This window comes from Pteropus medius, unplaced genomic scaffold (assembly GCF_902729225.1).
Source record: "Pteropus medius unplaced genomic scaffold, Ma_sr-lr_union100, whole genome shotgun sequence".
NCBI classification, from domain to species: domain Eukaryota; kingdom Metazoa; phylum Chordata; class Mammalia; order Chiroptera; family Pteropodidae; genus Pteropus; species Pteropus medius.
Window position 1 is genome coordinate 12,724,900 of NW_024349803.1, and position 25,160 is coordinate 12,750,059.

At 41.7% G+C, this 25,160-nt stretch overlaps 1 protein-coding gene across 10 annotated transcripts in view; it reads left to right on the forward strand.

The window, feature by feature from the left end:
* ZBTB38 (zinc finger and BTB domain containing 38) overlaps positions 1-25,160 on the forward strand; it is a 134,740-nt gene that overhangs the window by 39,444 nt on the left and 70,136 nt on the right. For all 10 annotated transcript variants that reach the window (XM_039837310.1, XM_039837320.1, XM_039837315.1 and 7 more), the window contains 2 exons: positions 20,282-20,468; positions 21,572-21,646. The gene's annotated coding sequence lies outside the window, so the exon portion shown is untranslated. The remainder of the gene's footprint in view (positions 1-20,281; positions 20,469-21,571; positions 21,647-25,160) is intronic.

Genomic DNA, 25,160 nt, shown 5'->3' on the forward strand with positions numbered 1-25,160 from the left:
AATGAATAAACAAAATGTGATATAGCAATAAATGGAATATTATTTGGTGGCATTGCTTGGGAAGTAAGTTTAAAGTGAAAAGGAGAGTTGAGAAAAAAATTCCATGGAATACCAATACTGAAAAGACAAGAAGCAAAGGAAGGGACTGTGAAGAAAATAGATGGTTGACAATAGAAAATAAAGAGTTGTTATAGAAATCGAGGGAAGACTTCCAGGCAGGAGCCACTTAATGGAGGCGAATCCTACAGCGAGTTCTCGGTGAAAAGCAAGACACAACAGCCAAACACAAGGGATGTTGTGATTGCAACCTGGTCTGAACACAGAAGCTGTAAAGACATTTCTAAAACAATTGAGGAAATTGGAATGTGGAACGTGGTATATGATAATATTATAGAATTATGGGTAGGTGTGATATGATTCTATGGGTATGTAGGAAAATGTTCTAATTTTTTTAGAAATGAATACTGGATTATTTCAGAGTGAAATATCCGAATGTCTTAATTTATAGTATAATAATCTGGCATAAAAATGAATGAAACAATTATGGCAAAATGTTAATGATGATAGTTAAACCTAAATAGTAGGTGTATGTTTTTATTACACTATTCTCTCTACTTTTCTGTCCATTTGAAAACTGCAGAAAATCTTAAGTTATCAAACAAACAAAATCTGAAAAGAGGCCACTGGATTAGGCATTTAAGAGAACCTCATGACCCCGAAGAAAACAGCTGTGGTTGAGAAGTGGGCATAATACCCAGATTCTAGGGATTTGGGGTAAGTCTAGGGAGTGACGATAAGCACTCACACAGAGGTTTAGTTTTGAAAGAAAGGAAGCAAGAGAGGGAAACAAAGTTAAATGAAACTTTTTTTTAAAATGGAACCATCTGAGTTTGTAAATAGGCAGAAGGGAAAAAGCCAGTGAGATGCTAAACAAGACTGAAGGTGTCAGTGAGAAAAACAATCCTTAGGGAGGGAGAGAAGGAGAATGTGAATGAGAATACAGACAAGGGCTCGGTTCAGAAGGAAGAGAAGACTATTTCTTTAAGCCAGAGTGGGAGGGAAGCATTTGGAGTGAAGAAAATTTAATGAAAGTGAACAAACCCGCAATATCAATATATGGAGCTATTTTTCATCTCTATTAAGAACAAAATGTTTGCAAGTATTTATATGATTAAATGTAAAATCCGAAACAAAACTACAGAATATTTCCATTAAGCTTCTTACATTTTTGGAATGGCACACTGTCTTGTCAGAATTGGTCTATGTGCACAGCAGCTGTGGAGATTGCTGGGTTGGAGAAAGTTTAGGGCAGAGAATTTTGCAAATGGCAGTAGGGGAACCTTCGGGGTCAAGGTGATAATCTATCCCCATTTCCTGTTCCCTGTTCAGGAAAAAGATGGGCAATTTATAGCAACCAAGCGCCCAGAAGTGGGGTTAAACTCCAGTTTAATCTTGCAATCTTCCTCAGAATGCCATGGGGGTTCCATCTAAGGGAGCAGGGCAGCAGCATCATTTGGGGAATTCTGGGTTGAGTGTTAAATCATAAAAGTTAGGCTTGGTGGAGAGCCTCAAGGAACAGACACAGGGCATTAGAAGAGCAGATGATGACACAAGACCAAAACACAAGTCCTCTTTAGCTGGTTAGGCTACAGGGCTGGACTCTTTCTAGGGGTGGAGAAGGTAGGAGATGGAGGAAAGAAGGACTCTGAGCAAAGGGGACCAAGTATGTTTCTCCCTTGGTGGCCACAGATTCTGGAAAGTGGCACTTAACACTATTACAACACGCTTAAGCTTCCTGTGCATGCTTTGTCTTCTGGTCTATACCAGCCCTCTCTCTGTTGGTTGAGGATTCCAGGGCAGGCTGGAGTCACCACAGAGAAACGAACCATCTTGAGCAATCACAATGGAGGGATTGAAGTATGATCCTCCTTCTGGGTGAAGAATATGCACAAAATCTCTGACTCGATCATGATATAATCTTGAGAAGGTTCAGATTCATGTTACTCATCTCCTCTGTCTTTATGCCTAAATGACATGTTCTGTTGTATGAATTTCATAAAAGGGACCATCATTCTCTTGTCAGTGATTCTCATACTTTTCTAAATGGTAGAGGAGCGAACACTCGACTCCTGGGAACTCTGGGAAACATAGTTCTAACAGTACGTCCAAAGCACAAAATCTGTTCCATATTTCCCATTTACCTTAGGAACCCAAGGTACATAGGACAGGAGACCTCAAACTCTGGTCAGCTTTGGCTATGTTTTAATCAACTCTGTATTAGTTTTCCATTGCTGCTGTAATAAGTCACCATAAACTTGGTGGCTTAAAAGTACACTTATTATCTTACAGTTCTATAGGTCAGAAGTCTAGCATGAGTACCACTGGGCTAAAGTCAAGGAGTCCGTAAAGCAGTGTACCTTTCTGGAAGCTCTAGGGGAGAAAACATTTCCCTGCCCTTCTGGAAGCCGTTCCCATTCCTTGGCTCATGGCTCTTCATCTTCAAAGCCAGCAGTGTTGTGTCCCTTCTCCCATAGTCACGTCTCCTTCTCACTGACTGCAGCTAGGAAAGGTTCTCTGCTTTTAAGGGTGCATGTGATTACATCATGCTCACCCAGATAATCCAGAGTAATCTCCCCATCTCAAGGTTACAACTTTAATTACGTCCACAAAGCCCCTTTTGCCACGGGAAGTAACATAGTCACAGGTTCTTGGGATTAGGATGTGGACATCTTTGGATAACCATTATTCTGCCAACCACAGCTGCTATGGCAAAAAGCTTTCCTATCAATCCTAGGAAAGAAATAAAGTAGTTGACATTTTCCCAAGAGGGTGAGCAGGTTGATGTATTTCTAGACACTTCTTGTTCTCAAGGTATCTAGACTTTACTGTTTATTGCCTGGATAAGACCCTTTGGGTTGGTTGAGAAGATGAGGCACCAGTCTGGATCGATGCCTAGCCCTGGGAAAAAGCTCTGGTGGTTTCTGTGGGAAAGAGAGATGTAGTGTTCCTGGGATGGCAGAACACTTGAAAAAAAAAAATTGAGAGGTTTTAGGAGAGTCAATCAGGGTCAGTCCTGGGGACACAGGTGTGGAGTGACCACAGGGCTGCCCTTCTGGATGAATGCACAGGCCTGGACAGCTGATATCACACTACCTGTGCTGGGAAAAAGATGAAGTCTGGCTCATGGGGGATGCAGGGATGTGAGCATTAAAGAATGGTGAAGTTCTGCTCAGGCTGCAGCTCATTGTCCTACTACATCTAAAGCCAAGCAGGCCGCATGCTGCAGGATAAATTTTCTTTTCACAACTCAGACTGTCTGCATTTGAGATTTAAAATTCTTCTGTTAATTCAACTTTGACACTATCTTGTGTGAACTAATTAGCCTGACCTTATTACGCAATGAGAGTATTATCCCATCTCTTCCCTGTGTTCTGTCTCTGAGCTTCTCTGCAACGGCACATTATTTTTCCCTGAACTCAGAAGAGCTGAGTACGTAGTGAGTGTGTGTGCACCTATCAACGTGCCTAACACAATAGTTTTCTAATGTTAGTTTCCTTCCTCATCCTTCCCTCACCCATTCTAACAGCTTAGCTTCCCCGCAGCCCTGGCCCACTCACTAATCATGGTAGCAACTAAAAACAGCTCCACAGGGAGTTTTCAAAGTCTCCCTGCGGACAAGACCATCCCCACTGAGCACTTCTGCTCAGAGCATGTAAGTGGAAGGCAATGCAGGGGCGGGGGTGGCAGTTTCTGGCTTACTGAGGCCACTATGTGGGAAGAAATTTTTTGGAACAAGCCCTGACTGGATGACATGCTCTAAATAGTGACTGTGATTTCTCACCAGTTAACACATTGCCTCCAAAACTCCTGCAGGTCATCTTTGGCCGTGTTATGGCCAAGGTGGGTTCACCTCAGAGATTCTCTTAATAAATACTGACACCTGGATATTACCCCAGAGAATCTGATGGAAATACATGGGTGTCCTATTTTAATAGCTATTTTACTGTTCCAGGTGACCAATTACCAGGAGACTCCTTTGTGAATAGCCTTGAGGCTGAGGCGAGGGTGAGGGTAGCAGCATTTAAATAAATGCCTCCCATTGACTGAGGAAGTCTTTTCCGTTAGCTCCTCCCCTTTAATTTATTCTACTCTTTCTCCTTTTCTCCCTTCTACTCATTTTTATTGTAATTATTTAGAATTAATTGTACAGTTCCCTTTTGTTCTTCCAAGCTATTATTTCATTGCAACAAAAGGTAAATGAAAAAGGCAGCACAATCTATAGCTTCTTAATGTTTTTGTTTCCTCTTGGCTTAAAGTCTTGCTGAGGGAGCAGAGCGGAGAGTTAGTGAGATCCTGAGACTCAGGGTAAATAGGCAATGAGTCAGTGACTACCCTAGTTTAACCTGGGCCACTCCACGTAGCCAGCCAGGCAACTCTCTAGAAAGCACAGGCATCTCTCAAACTCTCTGGGTTTCCTTTATGACTTCATGCTCACATCTGAAGGAGACCAAGACTCAAGCCTTCTCCATATACCCTGTAGATTTCCAAGTCTCTGAAAGAAGGCACTGTCTACTGTGCATGTTTTATTCTGCCATCTGCCAAGAGGAAATGAGTATGAGAAAACAGCCAGCTCAACATTTCCACTACTAGCGTTTATAAAAGAAGAATCAAAGAAGTACTCTTGGTTGTTTGTGAAGCCTAGATTTCAGAATATCATTCTTTCTAGTCTCGTGAAATTTACCAAAGAATCTTAGGTGTAGTTGGTTTAAAAAGCCATGCAATCTGTGAGTTCTGTATGGGTACACATTTGTGCCATCATGAGAATTGCCGTTTTGCATCCTAGATTATATTCTCCAAGTTTTAGGATTAGAGATAAAGTGAGAGGAGGGAAATGGTTTCCGTGTGCAAAGGTGGCTGGTCAATGTGTTTCCTGATTTAAAAAATAAAAAGTGTTTATTGACAGCTACATTAGCAATAGTCTATGACTCATTTGAACTTGATCTTAATCCATTAAGATAGTTCTGGCCAAGACTGTGGCTCCAATTTAATCTGAGCACATACAGAGCCATAGAGTTATATGAACACATTTATATTATACATAGACACTTGTCATACATTTAACCTAAAGAATATTCACACTGTACAGAATACTATGTATAAGTTGTACAGGTCGTACAACTTTCAGATTCATTCCTCACCTTCACCTACTCTGCTCTGTGTCTCATGGAAACTGACTATTGCAGACAGGTTTCTCAGGCTGCAAGGTCACCTGGGTTCAAGCTGGGCTCAGCCAATGAGAAGCACTAGAGGAAGGGAAAGGCCAGGGTGTTTCTCCATAAGCCTCTTGCCCTTGGATGATTTTTTCTAACAGTAGCTATAGCAAGGCTCCAGCCCCTGCCTGAAAGGCCTGCTGTGGTTCCAGCTGCCATCGGCGACCTCAGCTCCTGGGTTCTGGTAATACCTTCTTTTCTGATTGTCCTTCCCACTCGCACTAATCTAAATGTCTCAGAATATCATCAACTGTGTAACCAATCCCCTGCATTTAATTCTCTCTTTTATAAATATATGCAGTGGTTTCTGTTGTTCTGGCTAGACCCTGACTGCTAACACATGCCATGCTTAAAACACATTTTCCTTTACCATAGATTAGCTGTTAGCAAATTGATTAATTAGGGTTGTGGTTACCAATCTATTATTATATGTAATTATTTGTTTGAATAGGTAGTTCATAATCTACTGAAGTTATTACTACTTGCCAGTAAAATTTAAAAATGCTTAAATTTCATAAATGCTTGTGAAGTCCACTATCTTGAGATTCAAAACAATGGCCGAATTTTACTCAGTATGTTCGTATGATAAATGTAATGGAAATAGTGAGTCATAAGCCATTATTATGTTATTCATAATAGAACTATTATTGTATTTTGCAGAAATAGCCTGCATTCATTCTTGAGCTAATATACATGCCGGCTTCCAGCAATGGCATCATAGAGGAATGATCTAGTAGTAGTTACAGTAAAAGACATGCTCATAATAACTTGGAACTCAGAAGTAATTTATATCTCCTTCTCTAAGTGATTCATTTTTATTATTATTGCAATATCTTTCCTGAACCTTTGCCTAAAACCCTCTCTCCTGCTGACTGCAAATTCAGGTAGACTGTATCATTCCAGGAGGGGGAACTGTCCTAGTAGACTATCTTCTAAGAGCCCTCAACTAAAGCAAGTCATTTTGGCTACCATATCCTATCTTCCCTCCCTTCCTCATATTGCCCAAGCTTAAGGGGTCCTACCGGTGTAAGAAAAACGCATAAAAGAGCCAGGATTTCGAACATACAACCTGGCACTGTGTCTGTCAGAAGGGTTTGTGACTGATTAAAGATGGCAGATTAAGTGTGCTCGATTTTATCTTCACCAAGACCCCACTAAAATAATAAAGGTATTTAAAAAGTGACAAATACCCAGGTATGACAGAGGAACTCGCAGCAGATCAGAGATTTCAAAGAATTTCTGGAGGGTAAACAGTGGATGGAGGAGTGATGGCAACAGAAGGAGGACAGAGGAAGCTAAGCTTCTATACGTGGGAGGTTGGAGGATAGAATGCAGAAGGAAATCTTTTGTTGCAAAGCAGAACTTGGGACACTACGCAGTTCATAAACTTCAGCTGGCGATTGATAAAACAGAGCAAAGGAGCAGTTGGCCTCGCACCCTGCTTGGCAGCCGGACAGGCTCTTTCCCTTGAGCCCCGCCCCCCAATAAAACACAACAAACAACCTTATTCTCCTCTCTACAAAATATAACGGCCCTAAAGATAAGCCACCTGACATGCTGGCATTTAGAAGTTCCTTAACTAAATAGCTGGGTTTCTGCCAAGTAATCATAGTGAAAGTAATAGATGCAGCATTTAGTTATATAGCCCTGCAATTAATATATTATATATTAATTCATTTAATACTCACAATAACTGTAGGAAGAAACCAAAGCACAAAGTGGTTCCAAAACTTGCCTAAGATCACACAGCAAGGAACCGGCAGAGCTAGATCACCTTGACAAGGTAAAGGCCCAACACCCCATTCAGGTGCAAAAAACAAAAAGTACCAATTAGCATTTTACAGCCTCTGTTCTGAAATCAAGACAACTGAGAATGACCAGATGTCTGAAGAAAAGTCACAACAAGAAGGGGATTGCGGAAGCGCTAAAGCCACAATGAATTCTAGGCATGATACTGAGACGGGTGATAGGGACATAAAAAATGGGGTAGATCACAAACCAGGTCTCTTTATCACAAACAGGGTATCTAAGCAGAGTAGAGGGTGTAGTCTGTATTTTCCCAGATGGAGGGGCGGCCATGCTAAACTGGGCCACTCTGTGCTGCAGCCGTAAAATCATATCTGTAATCATTACAGGCTCACCAGCCAGTAGACATCGAAAATGCACAGACGGAGAAGTCTGAGGAAACGTGATTACAAAACTGACGGTAACGCGAACACCCCAAATAAGATAAAACTGCCTTCAGTCTTAGTACTGATTTGTACTGGAAAAAAGATCCGATACCCCCACACCCTACTCCCACCCAAAAGCCTTGAAAAGTAACACAGTACAGGCTATCATGAGGGGTTTCACAAAATAACACACAGCAAAGCTTCCTCCAAGTAGACACAGTCTTTTTCTCCCAAATCTCTCTGCTCATCAGGGCTGCTCAGACCTTCTATCTCTTCCTCTCCTCAGCAATCTCTCTGTCTCCATGACCTTCACTAATTCTCTTCATTCCTTCTCCCTCCCCCTCTTTCATTCTCTCCAAGCCAGTCTCCCACTCACTAACCCAACCCTCATCCTCTTTCTCCCCACCCCCGGGAGCTCAGACCCCTTCCCCTAAGGGTGATCTCCCTTCTCCAGCCTGTTCCATTTCGTACCCCTTAGCTCAGCTCAAACCAAGAAACTTCCTCCAACCTATACCCCTTAGAAGGAAGGAAAAAGTAAGGAATTCTAGAAACTTTTCCTTGAATGTCTTTACTCATGTTACTAAACAAAAAGCAAAACCAGATATTGGAACTCATGGAGGAAAATTGAGAACCAATAATTACCAATACAATAGATATTTCAATTTTCCAGAGGGTGGTGGAAGTGGGCAAGGGAGAGAGGGGTAAGAAGGAAAGAGAACAATAGCTCTGAACTGCCATCATTGATGTGAATGTCTGTCTCTCCTATTGGATTATAGAGACTTCGTCACTCATTGTTGAAGTCTGTACCTTTCATTGTACCTTCGTGGATAGAAATTCTTGAATAAATGAATGAATTTGAGTGAATGAGTGAATGAATGAGTGAACATGGCAAAATAGGTCATTGAGTGCAGTGAGGTTGCTCTCAGTGTCAACGTTATTTGCCTTTATCTTAGATGGTTTCTCAGGAGCTATCCTGGGCTCCAGCAGTTGCCTCTAGAGACATTTCAGTTGTCCCTCCTGCAAGTGTGGTCTTGCAGAACAACGTGGTTGTCAGCTAGCTTCTACAGTTTCTCATAAACACCTTATGGAGCCAACACTTGGTACCTGGTCTTATGTTAGCTCACAAATTTCTTCAACTCGGCTCTTCCTGATTGGACTTGTTGATTTCATAAATCAATAATCCCTTCACTCTTTCTTACTAATAGCGTGGATTAAGTAGTATCAAGGTATAAACCTCTTCAGAAGTTCTATGTACAACACACAATGCTTGCAGCTCAGAGTCAATATACCATAAGTATTATTACAAAAAAAATCATTACTAACCCAGAGAACCTCTATCACTGGGTATCTCCCATTGAGGCAGCCCACTAATCCTCCTTAAACCCTGCTCTCATCAGGTAATTCCCGTGCTGTGACCTCAACTGTCTCATGTCTGAACAGCTCTGCCCAGAATCGAAAGCCATCCACAGGCCGGTCCCACTCTCTTGATCTAACTCCGTGTATTCCCTATTACTCCCACCATGCATTGTCTACCTCACAGCCAAGTGGTGATCATTCTCACCTCTGTCCCTTTGTCCAAGTCCCTGGAACCTTCTCCTCTTTCCTTTCCACCTCTCTCTTTCAGCCAGCTGAAATGAGGAAATCGGATGGGCAAGGGTTTCCTCCCAGTACCCCTCCTCCAGGGAGACTTCCCTGACCCTTCCGATACTGTGGCTCTCCGTGTTCTACCTACCAGCTCAGCCCTGTTGTGTACTTCATGGCCCATAGTCTTCTATCTCCAGTGAGCTGGTATACCTTTCTCCTGGAAGGACCCATGTCTTTTACTTTTCCGTATCTTCAAAGTACCTAGCACTTTGCCTTTTTGTGCAGCGGGTGTAACATTAAAACATGGAGTCGAAGGAACTAAATCCATTTGTCTAGGGACTTGCAGTCCACTCAGTTGTTCCCCAGTTGGTTCCTACTGGGCACTGGGAGAATTACTACCGTAATCGAGATCTAGGTCTAGGCTGTAGGCTGTAAGTCCCAATTCCAGGCTTCATTTCATGATTCTTCTTGAAGATTCTGTTTCTATCTTTTTTAAAATGGGAAGTAGAGCACTTGGGAAGATCCTAGGAACTCATGTTTCCACTAACTTAATATGTACGTGTTATAAACCGAACTATACATATGCTGTTTCGACAAGAGAAAATTTCAAAAAGGTGAAGATTACAATGAGAGAAAAGAGCTGAGGAAGCTCTGCTCAAAATGCAAAATCCCCCTCTTTCCAAGGAGAAATTCCATAGATTACATCATAGAGAGAAATGTAGTAACAGGGAAGAACTGTTTCACAATACCCAAGTACAAAGCATGCTACATTTCTGTGTTTCTCTAATATTAAATTAAGCTTGGCTTCAAGTTCCTCACTCTCCAAGGTTGAGGAAGAGTCCAATACCAGGATTACTGGGTCTCCCTGTCCCTGTCCCCCAGGCTTCCATGGGCCCAGGAAAGTGGGGGTATTCTGATGCGTAGGCCATGGTGGGATGCCATGGTTACCACGGCTCCTTTTGCTGCCCCATGTGCTAGCCTTTTCTGCCAATTAGGGAGGGCCCAGGGAGGACCATGGAGAGGCTTTTTGGCACTGTGCTTCTCTCTCCACGGGCCACATGTTATCCATGGAGACCCCCACCCAAGCTTCAAAGCAGGAGTGTATAGTATCCAGCCTCCATAGGCTTTCAAGTAGCCACCCACCTGAGTTCCTGCAGAGGCGGGGGGATACAGACTCCTGCCACCCTGGAAACGTGCACCCACTACCCCTCTGCACTTGCGTGTGCATACGCGTGACTTCTGCATCTCAGGGAAGCCACCCTGGGGCTGGGCCATATTTCCCTCCTTCAATTGCAGCACCTCTCTCGCCTACCTTGAAAAATTCTTAAGAATTCTGGCTTCCAAACAAAGATCTGAGTGGAGGGGCTTTATCCTGGGGCCTAGAAACTTCTCTACTTAAGATTCTGAAACACCAAGGGTTATTTCTTTTCACCTGAGAAAAGAAAGCCCAGAACTTAAAACTCAAGGCAAGAAGAAAATTACCTTATCATTTTATTTCTGCTGATAAGGGCTCAGCAGTAAAGAGATCAAACACCAGTTAACGTCTCCATCACTCTCTATCTCATGGGTGAACAATAATGAGCCTGGGTGTGTGTTTGTGTGTGTGTGTGTGTGTGTGTGTGTGTGTGTGTGTGTGTGTGTGTGTGGTAGAGGTGGGTGTTTGGGGTCTAAAAGCATTAACAAAGGAGATTCGGACCCCAAATGAAATCTCATAGAGCTACTTAGAAGGAAAAGCTATGGAAAGAAACTTGAGCCACATGTCTGCAACATTAACTGTAGCAGGTGCCACTCTGTCCTGTGGACATTTGAAATGAGGAAATGACCATTCACAAAGATTTCCTGTGCAGCAGTTGGACTAGGGCTGGGGTGAGGAACAGGATTGCTAGTACAGAGGCCCAGGGGGCAAGAGCGCCTGAAGCTGGCCTGGGCTCCCCGCACAGAACTGTGCAGCATGGCTGGGGGACACCTTTTTCTAACTCATGCAAAGGTGTTATAGGGCTAATAAGGCCCTGTTTAGGAAGGATAGTGTGATAAGGGAATATGCCAAGCTCAGGAAAAGTCTGGGTATTTGGCGGACTGTAAAGACTGTGAAAACTCTATAGCAAGACCCAATCTTATACTGAAGCTCAACCAAAGAGCAGGGAAACAAAAAGCATTCATATAACTACATGTTGGCAAAGGGAAGCCAGGGAGAGAGAAATCAGGACACAGTAGCTCCTCCCATCCTCTTGTCCTCCCCCAGCCCCCATCCTGTACCCTATTTCCCCCCTCTCCCCACTCCTCTTCTATCTATATAGTCAATCAGTTGGTTATGCATCATGTTAAGAAGTAGCCAAGTAACATGGCTAATATCACTCCAGGCAAATATGGAGAATTTTAAAAATAAATTCTCACTTAAAGAGATAGGGTAGGGCTTTTAAAGATGGTTATCATTGCTGGACTTCCTTATTCAGTATTATAAGCAACCAGAAAATTATCTTTCAAAGTGTATTCTATGTCGACCTCTTAGAATGGGGAAATTGGAAAAGAAAAGATTTGAGATTTCCTTTATTAATCATTAAGACTGGCTTTTTAAATGTTCACTTGGGAATTCTGAATGTTCATTGGAGAAAATAATTAATCCTACCAAATTACTCTTGAAAAAATTATATATATTATAATATATATACAATGGTACTATTTATGTTTGATCTTTTCCCCATACACTTGAAGATTATGGGTAGTCTCAATCTTTTCCATATTTACTTACTCGTCTGATAGGCAAATGACCCTCATTGTATTGTTCTCTGTTTCCCTGAAGCTAATGATGTTGAACATCTTTCAGACTCTATTTTGTCATTTCTGCTTTTTCCTGCGAAATACTTGCTCCCATTCTTTACCCTTTTTTAAATGTGTTGTTTGTTGTTAGTACTGATGTCCATCTTTTAACTATTATAGCTCTTGAAAATATCTCCTCAGAGTCTGTCATTTGTCCTTTGCTCTGTTTATGGTATCTTTGGCCATACAGAAGGCTTGGGTTTTTTATAGAGAGAAAGCTATCACTGACTTTCTTCATGGCATATGGGATTTTGTGATTCCTTTAGGAAGGTGTCCTCCAGCGTAAGAGTATAAAAATATCCTCTTTTATTTTTTCGGTACTTTTATAGTCTTTAAAAATGTTCATATATCAATCTAGCTTTTATTTATTTGGCATATAACATAGGGGTAAGGCCATTTATTAAAATCGCCTAACCACATTCTCCATGTGTCGTAGAGAAAGAGAAGCTGAGCTCTTTCATCCAGCTGAGAGACAGTGGTGAGAACTCTACGAGGAAGGAAAGGATGTGTAACACTAGTCTGTGTCCAACAGACACTATCCACTAGAGTAAGAAGACCGTCATGGCAATAGCATGATCCAGACTTTCTAAAATGGTCCTGATTTGCAATATTCTTTTTTATGGACATGTAGTTACCACCCAACTTTTGATTTGGAAACTGAGGTTGTGTGTACGTCAGCCTGTAAAAGGGACAGGTAAACATCACATAAAGTATATTGAATTCTATGAATTCGGAGGAGCAAGGAGCAATTCTGCCTGGGAAGATTATAGAGAACGTTTGAATGTGACCTTAAAGACAAGTTAAATTTTGGAAGACCAAAGTGGTGGGAGAGGTCATTTCAGGCCAAGAGAACACAGGAGCGAAGGCAAAGAAGCAGAGAAGCACAAGTCATGTCTCTGGACCTGTTCAATTGTCTGCCATATACAGAAGTAGTGAGGGACTGAGCTAGATGGTAGAGGAAATGAAGCTAGAAGGTAGAAAGCCTTGAATGCCAAGGTAATGAATTTGTGCTTCATTTTCTATGTAATGGAACACCCCAGAGGCTTTATTTTTTAAATTGTTTTATTGAGGTATAATTCATATGCCATACAATTCACCCTTTAAAGTATACAATTCAGTGGTTTTAGTATATTCAGAGATATGCACGACCGTCAACCACAGTCGAAATTAGAACATTTTCATCACCTCAAACAGAAACCTCATACCTTTTATCTGTCACTCCCTAACCCTCTGTCCCCATCTCAGGCCTAAACTGCCAAAAGCTATGAATAAGCTGCAAGTCTTTGGTCATGTGTCAATTACATCATAATAAAACTCGGGCGGGGTTGGGGGGGAGCTGCAAGTCCTTGGGTAGATCACACCGTTTCTCTAAACCATCTGAGCACTGCTGACATTTTGAGCCAGATAAGTCTTTGTTATGGCTCATCGTCCTGTGTACTGTAGGATGTTTAGCAGCATCCGTGGCCTCTACTTATTGATGACTGTAGCGTCCCCCCACCCCTGGCCAAATGACAGCCAAAAATGTCTGCAGAAGTTGCCAAATGTTCCCTGGGAACAGGTTCACCCCCTGTTGAGAACCTTTGCTCTAGTTTTCAATTTCTCATCAATGATGGGAGACCTTGAACCAAGTGCTCTCTACCCTCCCTTGAAGCACCCTTCTCAGATTGCATCAATGTTGAATCTGTAAATGTGTTTTCCAGAAGCTGTTTTCCTCCAGAGCCACTAGAGGGGTCACTCTGCAACACAAAGGACAGAACAGAGCTCTCAGGGAATTTTTTTTCTCCTCGTGGACTTTGTTGTCTCTGTTTCCTGGGACCTGGCCTTTAATAAATAGCCTTTGATGTTAAAAGTGATAACCCTTAACCACAAGGTATGAAGAGCTATTTGTCTTTGCGCTTTGCACATTAAAGTCTATGTTTTCAGATATGGTCAAAAGGAGCAAAATGTTCTTTCTTTTTAAACATTTTTTATAAGGCAGTCAGATAAAGTAGTTCACTGAAAAGAAGTTATGCATCTCTATGAGGAGAGCCTGAGGGACAGCCAGGCTGGGGCGGGGGAGGGGAAAAAGATTTAGTTCTCTGCCTGGTCCTGTCACTTCCGGGCTGTGTGATGTTGGCAAAGTCTCTTAACCTTTCTGGTTATGTATTATATATTTATATAACAGAGCTAAGGAGATAGGCTGAGGAAGTTAAGTCACTTGCTTAAGGTCACACTCTAAGTTAAAATGTTAATCAGAGATTTGGATCTGACCCGTCGACTTCATGGGATAGTTGTGAGAATCCAATGAAATGGAATATGTGAAAGAGTTTTGGAAAATAGACAACCCAACACAAGTTCAGGGTGTGGATTTGCAGATATTGTGGGAGAGAGAAGGTGATCGCTAAGAGGTAGCATGGGGTCGGGGTGCTGGCAGGTCCACACAGGCAGCAGAAGATATTCTTCCATCAACTGTTACAAATATAGGAAAAGGCCTCAAGGCCCCCAAATCCTGCTCTGTTGCTGGAACTTCATCCCTGAGATTTCAGCATTTAATCCCTATCAAAATGGACAGACCACTTGGCAGGGTATTACTTTATGCCGTTATGAGTTGTTTAAATAGTATAATGAAAGTGAAAGATCTAAACATTTTTAAGCGCTGAACCATAGTAAGAAATGTGTTTCACAGAGTTCACGCACATTTACAAAACTGAAACAAAAATCTTACTTATTATGCACTTGGACACTTTTTATTCTGTTTTCTTTGATTCTGTCACTTGAAACAAATGCTGGTTCTATCTCAAACAACAATGAGTCCTGACCTGCAGTTTTAAAAGCACTGTACTAGAGGTTTTGTGGGAGGAAAGGAGGGAGCACAGGGTTCTGGTACTGGGTGCAGGGAGGAAACAGGAGATAGGCCCCCAGATATTATTCAGGAAGCCTCAAGATAAACTTTTTATAATTTCCTAGGGGCTGAGTCTCTGAGGAATGATTCAGGAGGAAGGACAACCCCAAATTCATTTGAATGAGTAAAAATGTGTAGTAGCCTCTAGACTAGATTCTCAGAAGCCACGCTCTCAACCCCACACCATTAACATAAAGTATAGATGGGTATAATGTAAACACCAGAACAACAAAAAATAAAACCCCAACATTTACTGAGCCCTTAGATATATCAGACATTGCACTAAGCACCTTATATGAGTGATGGAACATAAATTAAGTTTGAGTGCTCCTTATTTTTTTTTCTTCCTGCCTACTAAAAAGAGTTCTGCCTTTGTCTGTCCAGTTTCTTCCCCTGAAGGAGAACTAGACAGAGGAAACGCACCAGAGGGACATCGGTTAGGGCTGGAGAAAAAGCCTGTAGGGAGCTTGGGGGAAAGAAGTGGAGACCGAAGCTGTAGGAGGGAAAAAGGGTGTTAGGAAGGATTGCAGGGGGCTCTATATGGTTTGAGAAGTGCAAGTATTGAATATGAGTTAATTTGAAATTACTCACTGGTGACCGGACCGGCTTTCTCAGACTGTAGTACCATCCTGAGACTGGCCCACATGGGTCATGGTCTCAGGGACGCATAAGCATTATCTTATTTCATCTGCGTAACAAACCCATGAGGTGATATTATTATTTCCTTTTTTCAGATTAAAAAAAAAAAAAAGAGGCTGCTACAGGCTAAGTAAACTTAAAGTCATACAGCTAATAAATAGTGGAGCCAGTACTAAAATTTAGGTCTCTCAACCTCCAAAGTACAAGCTCTTAACAAGTTTATGAGCAGAGATCATAACATCAATTAAGAATAAAATACTTAGGATGAGATTTAACAACAGGAGTGTAAGACTTTCACACTGAAAATAACAAAACACTGAAAAAAAATTAAAGATCTAAATAAATGGAAAGGTGTTCCAGGTTCATGGATTAGAAAAAATATTGTTAAGATGGAAATACTCCCCAAATTGATCTATAGGTAGAATACGATCTCTGTTAAAATCCCAGTTAGATTTTTTTTTTTGCAAAAATTGAGAAGATAATCCTCAAGATAATTCTCAATAACAGTTTTAGATGTAAATATCATATGTACATGTAAAGGATCCAGAATAGCCAAAATTATCTTGAAAAAGAACAAAGTTGGTGGATTCACATTTTCCAATTTCTTAACTTATTACAAAGCGACAATAATAAAACCAGTGTGGTACTGGCATGACAATGGATATATAGATCAATGGAGTAAAATTAAGAGTCCAGAAATAAACACTAATGTTTATGGTCAGTTGATTTGTGACAAAGGGACCAAGATAATTCAAGGGGGGAGAGAACTGATTATTTTTTTAAATAACTTTTTATTTTAGAACAGTTTTAGATGTATAGAATTACTGCGAGAAAAGTCTTTTCAGCATGTGGTTCTGGGACACCGAGATAGCCACATGAAAAGAATTAATTTGGTTCCCCACCATGCACCATAAAAATTAACTTAAAGTTAGTTGAACCTAAATGTAAGAACTAAAACTATAAAAACTCTTAGAAGAAAACTCAGGTGCAAATCTTTATGTTCTTGGGTTAGACAATGGTTTCTCGGATATGACACCAAGAGCACAAGTGACAGAAGGTTGATAAGCTGGACTTCTTCAAAATTAATAACTTTTCTCCTTCAAAGAATACCATAAAGAAAGAGAAATGACAACCCACAGACAGGGAGATAATATTTGTAAAACATATATCTGATAAGGGATTTATATCCGGAATATAAAAAGAACCCCTACTCAAAAATAAAAAGACAAAGAATCCAATTTAAAAGTAGACAAAGGATTTGAATAGACACTTATACAAAGAAAATATACAAATAGCTGATAAGTTCATGAAAAGATGCTCAATATCATTAGTCATTAGGGCAATGCAAATCAAAGCCAAAATGAGATACCACATCACACCCACTAGGATAACTAGTATCAAAAAGATAGACAGTAAGGGTATTAGGTGGTGGAGGGATGGGTGGAAAAAGTAAAGAGAATAAGAGGTTCAAACTTCCAGTTGTAAAATAAGTCATGGGGATGTAAGGTATAGCATAGGGAAAATAGTCAATAATATCATAATAACTTATAGATGGTTACCAGACTTACTGTGGTGATTACATCATGAGGTATATAAATGTCAAATCACTATGTTGTACATCTGAAACTCATATAATATTGTATGTCAACTCTACTTTAATAAAAAATAAAGTTTTTAGAAAAGAGTGATGATGAGAATGTGGAGATATCAGAATTCTCACACATTGCTAATGGGAATGTAAAATGGTACAGCTCTTTGGGAAACAGTTTGACAGTTCCTCAAAACGTTAAACATAGAGTTACTTTATGACTCAGCAAGTCCACTCCTTCGTATCTACCCAAGAGACCTGAAAACATATATCTGCAGAAAAACCTGTACTAACATGTTTATGGCAACATTAGTCATATGAGCCAAAAATGAGAGCAACTTATGTGTTCATCTACTGACATATGGATAAACAAAATGTGGTAGAGCCACGTAATGGAATATTCTGAGAGCATAAAAAGGAATGAAGTGCTGATATATTCTACTGTATGAATGAAACTTGAAAACATACTAAGCGAAAGAAGCCAGACACAAAAGACCGTATTGTGTGATTCCATTTATATGAAATGTCCAGAAGAGGCAAATCTATAGAGGCAGAAAGAAGATTAATATTTGCTTAGGGCTGCAGAGTGGTCAAAAGAGAAGTGACTACTAATGGGTACAGGTTTCTTTTTGGGGATGATAAAAATGTTCTAAAATTAGATTACAGGTCACACAATTCTATAAATACATATATTAAAATCCATTGAGTGGCACATTTTAAGTGGCTTAATTTTATGGTATGTAAATTATATCTTAGTAAAATTTTTTTTTTCCTAAGTGAATGAGTTGAGAGAAATTGGCAGCAGCAAGTATACACAAATCTTCTAAGGAATCCCTTGAACCTGTAAAAGTATTATTTTTTGTAATTACCAGTATATAACTGCGTTTGTTATAACAAAAGAGGAGGGTTCCCCAGATAGGGTAAAGATTAAGGATTTCACTATTTACTTTTCTGTGTACCCAAGTAAATGTTTTGTCCAATTCTCTGATTTTTATCCTCACTGTTAGAATCAACCCCAGAGCATATAATGCAAGGATCTGCATCTCACTTAAGCTTTTATTCATCATTTCTTATTTCCTTTCTTTTTCTCTTCATATTATCCTGGTCCCACAAGGTAGGCTGAAAAAACAATCAGCCTCTGTTCATCTTATTAGAGAAATAAATACCTGTGTTTGTGAAGCAAGCAAGGCCACCTAGCCTTTGGGGAAACAGAGCGGGGAGGTGCCCAGAGGCATTTTCTGCAGAGAGAGAAGAAAAGAATAAACAAGCCTTCTGCCAAAAATGCCAGGAACTTAAAGCACTTTCCTCAGCCCAAGGTCAGGCTCTGCGTGGATGTTGACAGTGACCCTGATCAGTTGTTGCTGCTCCCTACAAGGTAACTATATTGATTTCCTGAGCCAAGGAGAGGGGTCCCATGACCAGGCATCCCACCCCACAGTGGGAAGGAAAGCTGTGGAGTGGCATTACTAAACAGGCCACCTTCTCGAACCTTCTGTAAAGGGCTGAACCTTCCTGACTTTTGTCTTTCTCTTGGAATGAGGCATTTACCTGAGGAGAATCATGGAAAAGTACAAACCACAGAGAGAGAAGGTACCTCAAGGTCATTTTTATCCTGGGCCCGGACAACCCCTAAGCAGGTGTTCTCCTCTTGCCAACCCTCCTCACCTTGGCTTGAACAAAGAAAGACGCTGACAGCACTCTCACTCAGTCCTAGAAAGGCAGCTGATTCTTGGTAGGACAGTGCTAAGGACAGTGACAACCATTGTCAGATCCAGCTGTGTTCCTTGTCCCTTCCAGCCCCTCCTCGCATTTTCAAACCATGCCATAGTTCTAACTCCTTCTCCAGGTCTTGGAGTCTTTGAGAGCGGTACCATGTCTTTGTGCCCTGTCATCTTTTTGCCTGCCCCAGACTTGCGCCTTTAGCTGCACTAACCCTCCCACCCACACCCCTCATGAGGCCAGTGGGCGATAAAGACAAGTCTGGGCCTCGGCTCCTCTGAGGTACTCTGTCCACTGTGCTCTCGAACCTTGCATCTACCACATGCCACCAGGCTTTGTCTTCTGGTTCTAGCTTCTCACCCCCACTTGGACCTGACAATGGACTTGCCTTCCTGGCCACTCTGGGTATCCCACCAAGCCTCAGGCCTGGTGTTGTGGCCTACTACCCTAGACAGATCATCCCTAATTGCTCCATTATTTTTTGTACAATTTGGTTTCAAGACCCATCATTACCCTTATTCCCCCCTCACCTGGACAGGCTGCCCTTGGTCAATATTTGTTCACGCACTCCAGCCACTCAACATATGGTTACGAACACAGGATTTGAGATCAGATGATCCAGGCTCTGTCACCAACTAGCTGTGAGACTTTAGAGAAGTGTCTTAATCTCTCTGAGCATCCATTTTCTCATTTATAGAAGTAGGAATAATAATAGGACCTACCTTATAGCTTCGTCATGACAAATGAAATGATCTTTGTAAAACACTTAGCACAAAAGCTCGAACAGTCACTGCAGGTATTCAATATATGTACTCTACTGTTTTATTTTTAAATTATTGTCCATTCATTCATCATTATCTACGAAGCCCTTTGCCAGGCCCTGGGGTAGAAATACCCCTCTTAAAGAGCAATGCCATCTAAAATCCATGAAGTACAAGCTCACACTAGCACCCAGAGAGCAGGGAGCTGAGGCCCAGGACCATGGCACAAAGGCAGGTGAGAAATCTGACCACTGGGTACTACCCAGGGAAGGTGACAAAAATGCCTTCTACCCTTCCACATCTCTTTCAATACCGCTGCTTCTCCCTGGGCAAGGGAGCACCACAAGGAAGAACGAAGTGGGGGAGGTGATAAATCCCCAGAGAAACACCTTTCTTCTCTCTCTGACAAAGAGCAGCCATGCCTCTGCCATGCAGGAGGGTGACATCCCTTAGGGAGGCCTTGCTGAATCTGCTGGGACCGTTCACTGTTCCGGAAGTAGGAAGGACGGCTGGGGGTGGGGAGGTGGCTGGAATGTTCTCCTGGCCTGCTGCTCAGTACAGGCGAGAGTGCTGAGAGGAGGGCCCTGGACATCAAAGGTTCCTTTTGTCCCCTTCCGAGTGGCAGGGCAATCCGGCCTCTGGTGATGACTCAGGCCTGGCCCTGACGTCACCCACACCCGGCCACTGGCCTCCCACTGCAGCCAGGAAACTGGCTGGGGAGTGGCACTCGCAGCTGCAGCAAATCTCAAAATAAGGAGGCAATTGCCTCTCTCCTCCTCTCCATCTCCTCACAGCACACCTTTCTTTTCTTCTTTTTTATCTTTTTTTTTTTTTTTTTTTTTTTTTTTTAGCTTCGTGGAAGGTTTTACTTGTAGATCAACTTTCAAAATGTAAGAAGTCAGAATGTGTGACATCATCAGAAAAATATGTGGAGCTGATTTCAACAAGAAGTGAAGAACCCAGAGCAAGAGAGCGGTTACAACTCCTGCGCCCAGGAAGTTGGCAGCGTCTGGGTTTCAGAGGAGCCCGCACCTCCGAGTAAGTGAAGGCCCACCCTGGCCCCCCTCACCCAGTGCCCTTCACTATGGGGCGCCATCTTGTTCCCTGACACCTGAGGCTCGGCAGGCCCCAGTCCAGAGGGTGGGAGTGGGGACGGCATTTGGGAGACCCTCCAAACACAGCTAAAGGGATCTGTCTAATCTCTCTCTTCTCCACAGGACAAGACAAGAACGCATTTCCTCTCAAAAATATATATGTATGTACGCTGAGGCTGAGACCCTGGGGGAAATGGCCCAAGTCGAGCCTTCCCCTGTCCACCCTCTTGTTTTGTGTCCTCTTTCTTCTTCCGCCCTAGCGCTCTGTTTTGGACTGCCAGAATGTTTGTTCAGAGTTCTGAACCGTTTGCTTCCTGAATCTTATACTGAGTAATCAGATACAAAAATAAACACTGTTCTAGGCAGATACGTGCCCTGTGCCGTCAAATGATATTTTCGCACTTATCCTGTAAAAAGATGGCAGCTCTGGTAAGAAAATATTCGCAACCTTCCTGCCTCCTTTCCAGAGCATGTTTCTGATTATTTCCAGTTGTTCTAATTCAGGTACCTCTATTGGCTCATTGCCCTGTTTACAGAGAGCTTATTTTCATTTCTACTTATGCCATCTGGGATGATATGAAACACAAAGACATTACAGTGTATCTCTGGTGTCTGTTTTAACTTCACCCCCAAAATCTTATTAAGTCTTTGAGTAGCCTATAATTTTACAAGTTCTGGAAGTTTCTATCCAAGAAAGTTAAGTTTCCAAGAGAAAAGTTCTAATGTGTACGTGAGAACTGCAGAGCACATAGGCATAGAAATCATAAGCCAGTTTTCCCGGCTTATGAAGTCGTCCCTTGAGTCAGCATCTAGTCTTTGTATGGTTTACTTAGCCACAGTAGAATTGTTCTTTATAAATTTTGTTTTATAATGATAGGGGGGTATACCAAAAATAAGTCTTCTTTTAAAGACAATAGGAAAGCTTGTCATCTGTTAGAAAAGTCGCAAATTTCTTTGTAAATTGACGCCACCCTTTTGAAATTAACCATCACACTCGAATATATCTGTTTTGTAGGTCTCACACTTTGTTTTATTTCAATATATCAGGTTGTCTCGAAGTGAGGCTCTGCTAAACTATTGTTCATCTGGCTGCAAGATCTGAATGCTGTGACCACTAATTCGGTGAGTGCCATTTGTCCCTAACAGCGACTTAAATTTACTAATTCTATTCTTTTGGTTGGCAGTAAGATTTAAGAAAAAGGAGAATACATGGGGACTTCTGCACACAATGATAACAGTTGTATCAAACAGAATATGTAATAGGATAGGCTGATTGCTATACTTGACTGAACAATGTATAATGGCTCAAAGAGAGGTTTATTTCTTGCTCATGTAACAGTACAGGTTAGTGGAGAAACTTTTGTGCGTTCGAAGACACAGATTGAGAGAGGCTCCATCTTTTGCAGCATGTGATTGTGAGGGTCACCTGGGATTGTTTCCACTTCCTAGTAGAAGAGGGAAAGAGCGTGAAAAAGTGCACATGGGAGGTTTTCATGGGCTATGCCTAGAAGTGGTCCACATCACCTCTACTCACATTCGGTGGATTAAAACTTCATCACGTGACCACAGGTGGCAGCAAAGGAATTTGGGAAATGCAGTCTTTGGGTCGGGGGACTTGGTGCGGGGAGCTGCTTCCCAGGGATGCTTTGGAGAGTTTCTGGAGAAGAGGTAGTTCTTTCTGGCCAGGCATGATAAGGAACTTAGAGATGCTCAAGGATAAGATAACAGAATGAAGCAGTGAGAGAAGTAAAAAATGATCAGATACCTAGAATTCCCTAACTGACACTCTTAGGTAACATCTGGCCATGTGGACAAGGAGCAGTGGGTGAGGTTTTTCAAGATGCCTCTGTTCGTTCTGACCCTGAGCCTTTCCATGAGCACCACCATGCCACCAGTGGTCAGTGAACCAGGAAGGACATTCTTCTTATTTTTCCCTGCAGGGTCCTTGGGCTAGGACCATTCTGGCTTTGTCTCCTGGTCCCGGGTCTAGTCATGTTAGTTGGAATTGTTCAACAGAATTCTGTTTTCTCAACTTTGAGCCCCAGTGGCCTGTAGGAAAATTCACGTTTTCTTTAGCTCATGGTTCTGTCTGCTCCTGTGGGCTCTGGGAAGCTACCCTGCCTGATCTGCTCCAGATATTGGCACACTTTTTAATCTTGGCATGGGGCAGGGGAGAAGAAGACAGGAGGGAATCCCTGACTAAGATGGGATCTTCTTAGTTATTAAAAAAATTTTTTTAAGTTATTAAACCAAGTTATTAAAGAAACATTTAAAAGTAAAAAGGCTCAAGCTGGGAAGATTAATGCTACCCGAAGGATTTGATATATAATTCTAGCTTTTTCTTTTCAGGAAAAGTTTTAAAACATTTACTGAAATAATGAGTGGTAAGGTTATAAGTCTTGTTTAGAGAACCTGGAAATAATTTTATATTTTATGTAGCCGTTTCACCACTGTTGTCTTCAGAGCAGTATTCCCCTAGCTGATAAATATCAGAAACGACATGGCTCTATGATGCCCTAAGGCATCGTAAAGACTTCCCATAAAAATGGACTACTTGTGCTCTCTTTAACAGCACATATACTAAAAATGGCCTGAGCTACTAGTTTTCTAGTTGTGTTGTCAATATCTGGCTAGACATTCTGGTTCCTGATTGAATATTGCCCTGAACTGGACATTTCTGGCACCCACACCCACACCCTGAAGTACGCACATTATTTGTTGTGTGGGAAGGCTAGCTACTGGCTGATCTAAGATAGCTTCTCAGACTCTCACAGAGCCTGAGGCCTGGCCTCCTATTACTGCTGCCTCGCCTCGGCCCAGTCCCCTCCCATCCAGAGTGGGCTAAGAAGGAGTGGAACAAACAGAATAACAAGTCGATGTGTTGCAAAAATGCCGCAGCCTCTGAAAGTTCATTTTGGGGCCTGATGGGTCCTGAAAGTGTCTTCTGAGCTGAGAGTAACTGGACTAGGGGAGTAAGCTAAAGATAAGACCAGGTTGATGGGAGAATGAGGTGCCTGCTAGATGGGTACAGCCAATGGAGTAAGTTAAGAACAAGTTGAGAACAAGGTTTCAAAAGCTGGAGCCAAATGGAGATGATCTGTTGCTGGAAGTTCCAGCCTAATGGAGTCTGCCAGGAAGGACAAGGCCAAAAGCCACAGTCAAGGAGGAAAGGTGTCAGGGTCCATTTAGTTTGTTAATATCAACTGCCGCGTGATAATGACTCCTCAGAGCACTAAGCAGGCAGGAATTGACTTATGAATGTGTGTGGAGGGGGTGGAGTGTGGCCAACCTCCTGATTTCTAATGTCTCGCTGCATAGCATGGCAGGGGAAGCGTGCGACTCCGCCAAGTCGGACTTTCACTGCTGTCAGCACGACCCCTCCGCAGAGCTGGTCGAGTATGCTAGGTGACCTCACAGACACACCAACAAGGGAGGGGTAACAAATATATGCTTTGTAAATAACTGGATCTTCGACATTTTTTTTAAAAAGCGTCAAAGTAGACATCATGAGAAAAATTAGACTTTCTTGAGCTTCTTGAATTTTAATATTATTATTTAAATAATAATTAATATTTGAAATTTAATATTATCATTTAAAAATTTTTAATTCCACATGAGAGATATAATTCAAATCTGGGGCACCGTTGTCTTTTCAGGGCCTAGGTCATTATCCAAGGAGCTTAGCCTGGACCTTGTTGATCCATGATGAGCAGATGGGACTGAGCAGAGCAGGCTGACATAGGCAGTGTCTAGACCAGTTGGTTATTGTTTTAACCCCAGAGGTTTTATAGTTTTTATAGCACAGAAGTACTAGCCCCCTTTTTTACCCTGGGTCAGCATCATAAATGTTCTATGACTCCCTTTAGAGAATTTTGCAATAAGGCCACATCATATTCACCCAAGCTAAGAATTCATGGTAATAGGGCTTTGTAATGTCCCATGCTGAAATCCCCTGATTTCTTGTCAAAATGAAATTGGAAAACACCATACTGAAGACTTCGGGGCTTTGTTTTTAACTCAAGTAGACTCGTTAGAACTTCAAAGCTTCCTTCTACCTCTGAAATGATATTTTTAAAAATTGTAAAACTGAGATTCTCTCAGAATAAGTAAGTTAATATATGTGAAATAATTTGGGCAACTTAGAAAAATGCATGGCAAGTCAACGTGTTCATGAAAATAATTACCATAATATGGTCAGCATTGGCATTTTGGCTTTTGATATTACTATTAATACTATAAGTATCATTATTTTAATTTTTTTGCTATCTTTCTGAATTGACTTTCATCTGAGATCTTTAGCACCGCTCCCTAACTTGCCAAAGCATGTGGTATAAAAATTTCAAGGACATTTGGAAAGATTTGACTCTAGGCCAGAGGCCTAACAGTGAGGCTTCTAATATTCAGACAGAGATTTGACCAGGGATTCACTGAAATTTGTGAGGGAGCATGGATTTGAGCCATCTCTTTGCCAAAAAAATTAATAAAGATACTTTCTGGTGTTCAGTGGGGTTCCCAAGACATTGGTCAAAGGAGGCTTTTAAACCTCTCCATGGAAGCATTGACCCTAGATGGTGTCTCCCACACCGGAATGGAGCCCGCCATCTGTCCAAAGCCCCTAGTCATGAGTGCAGTCTGT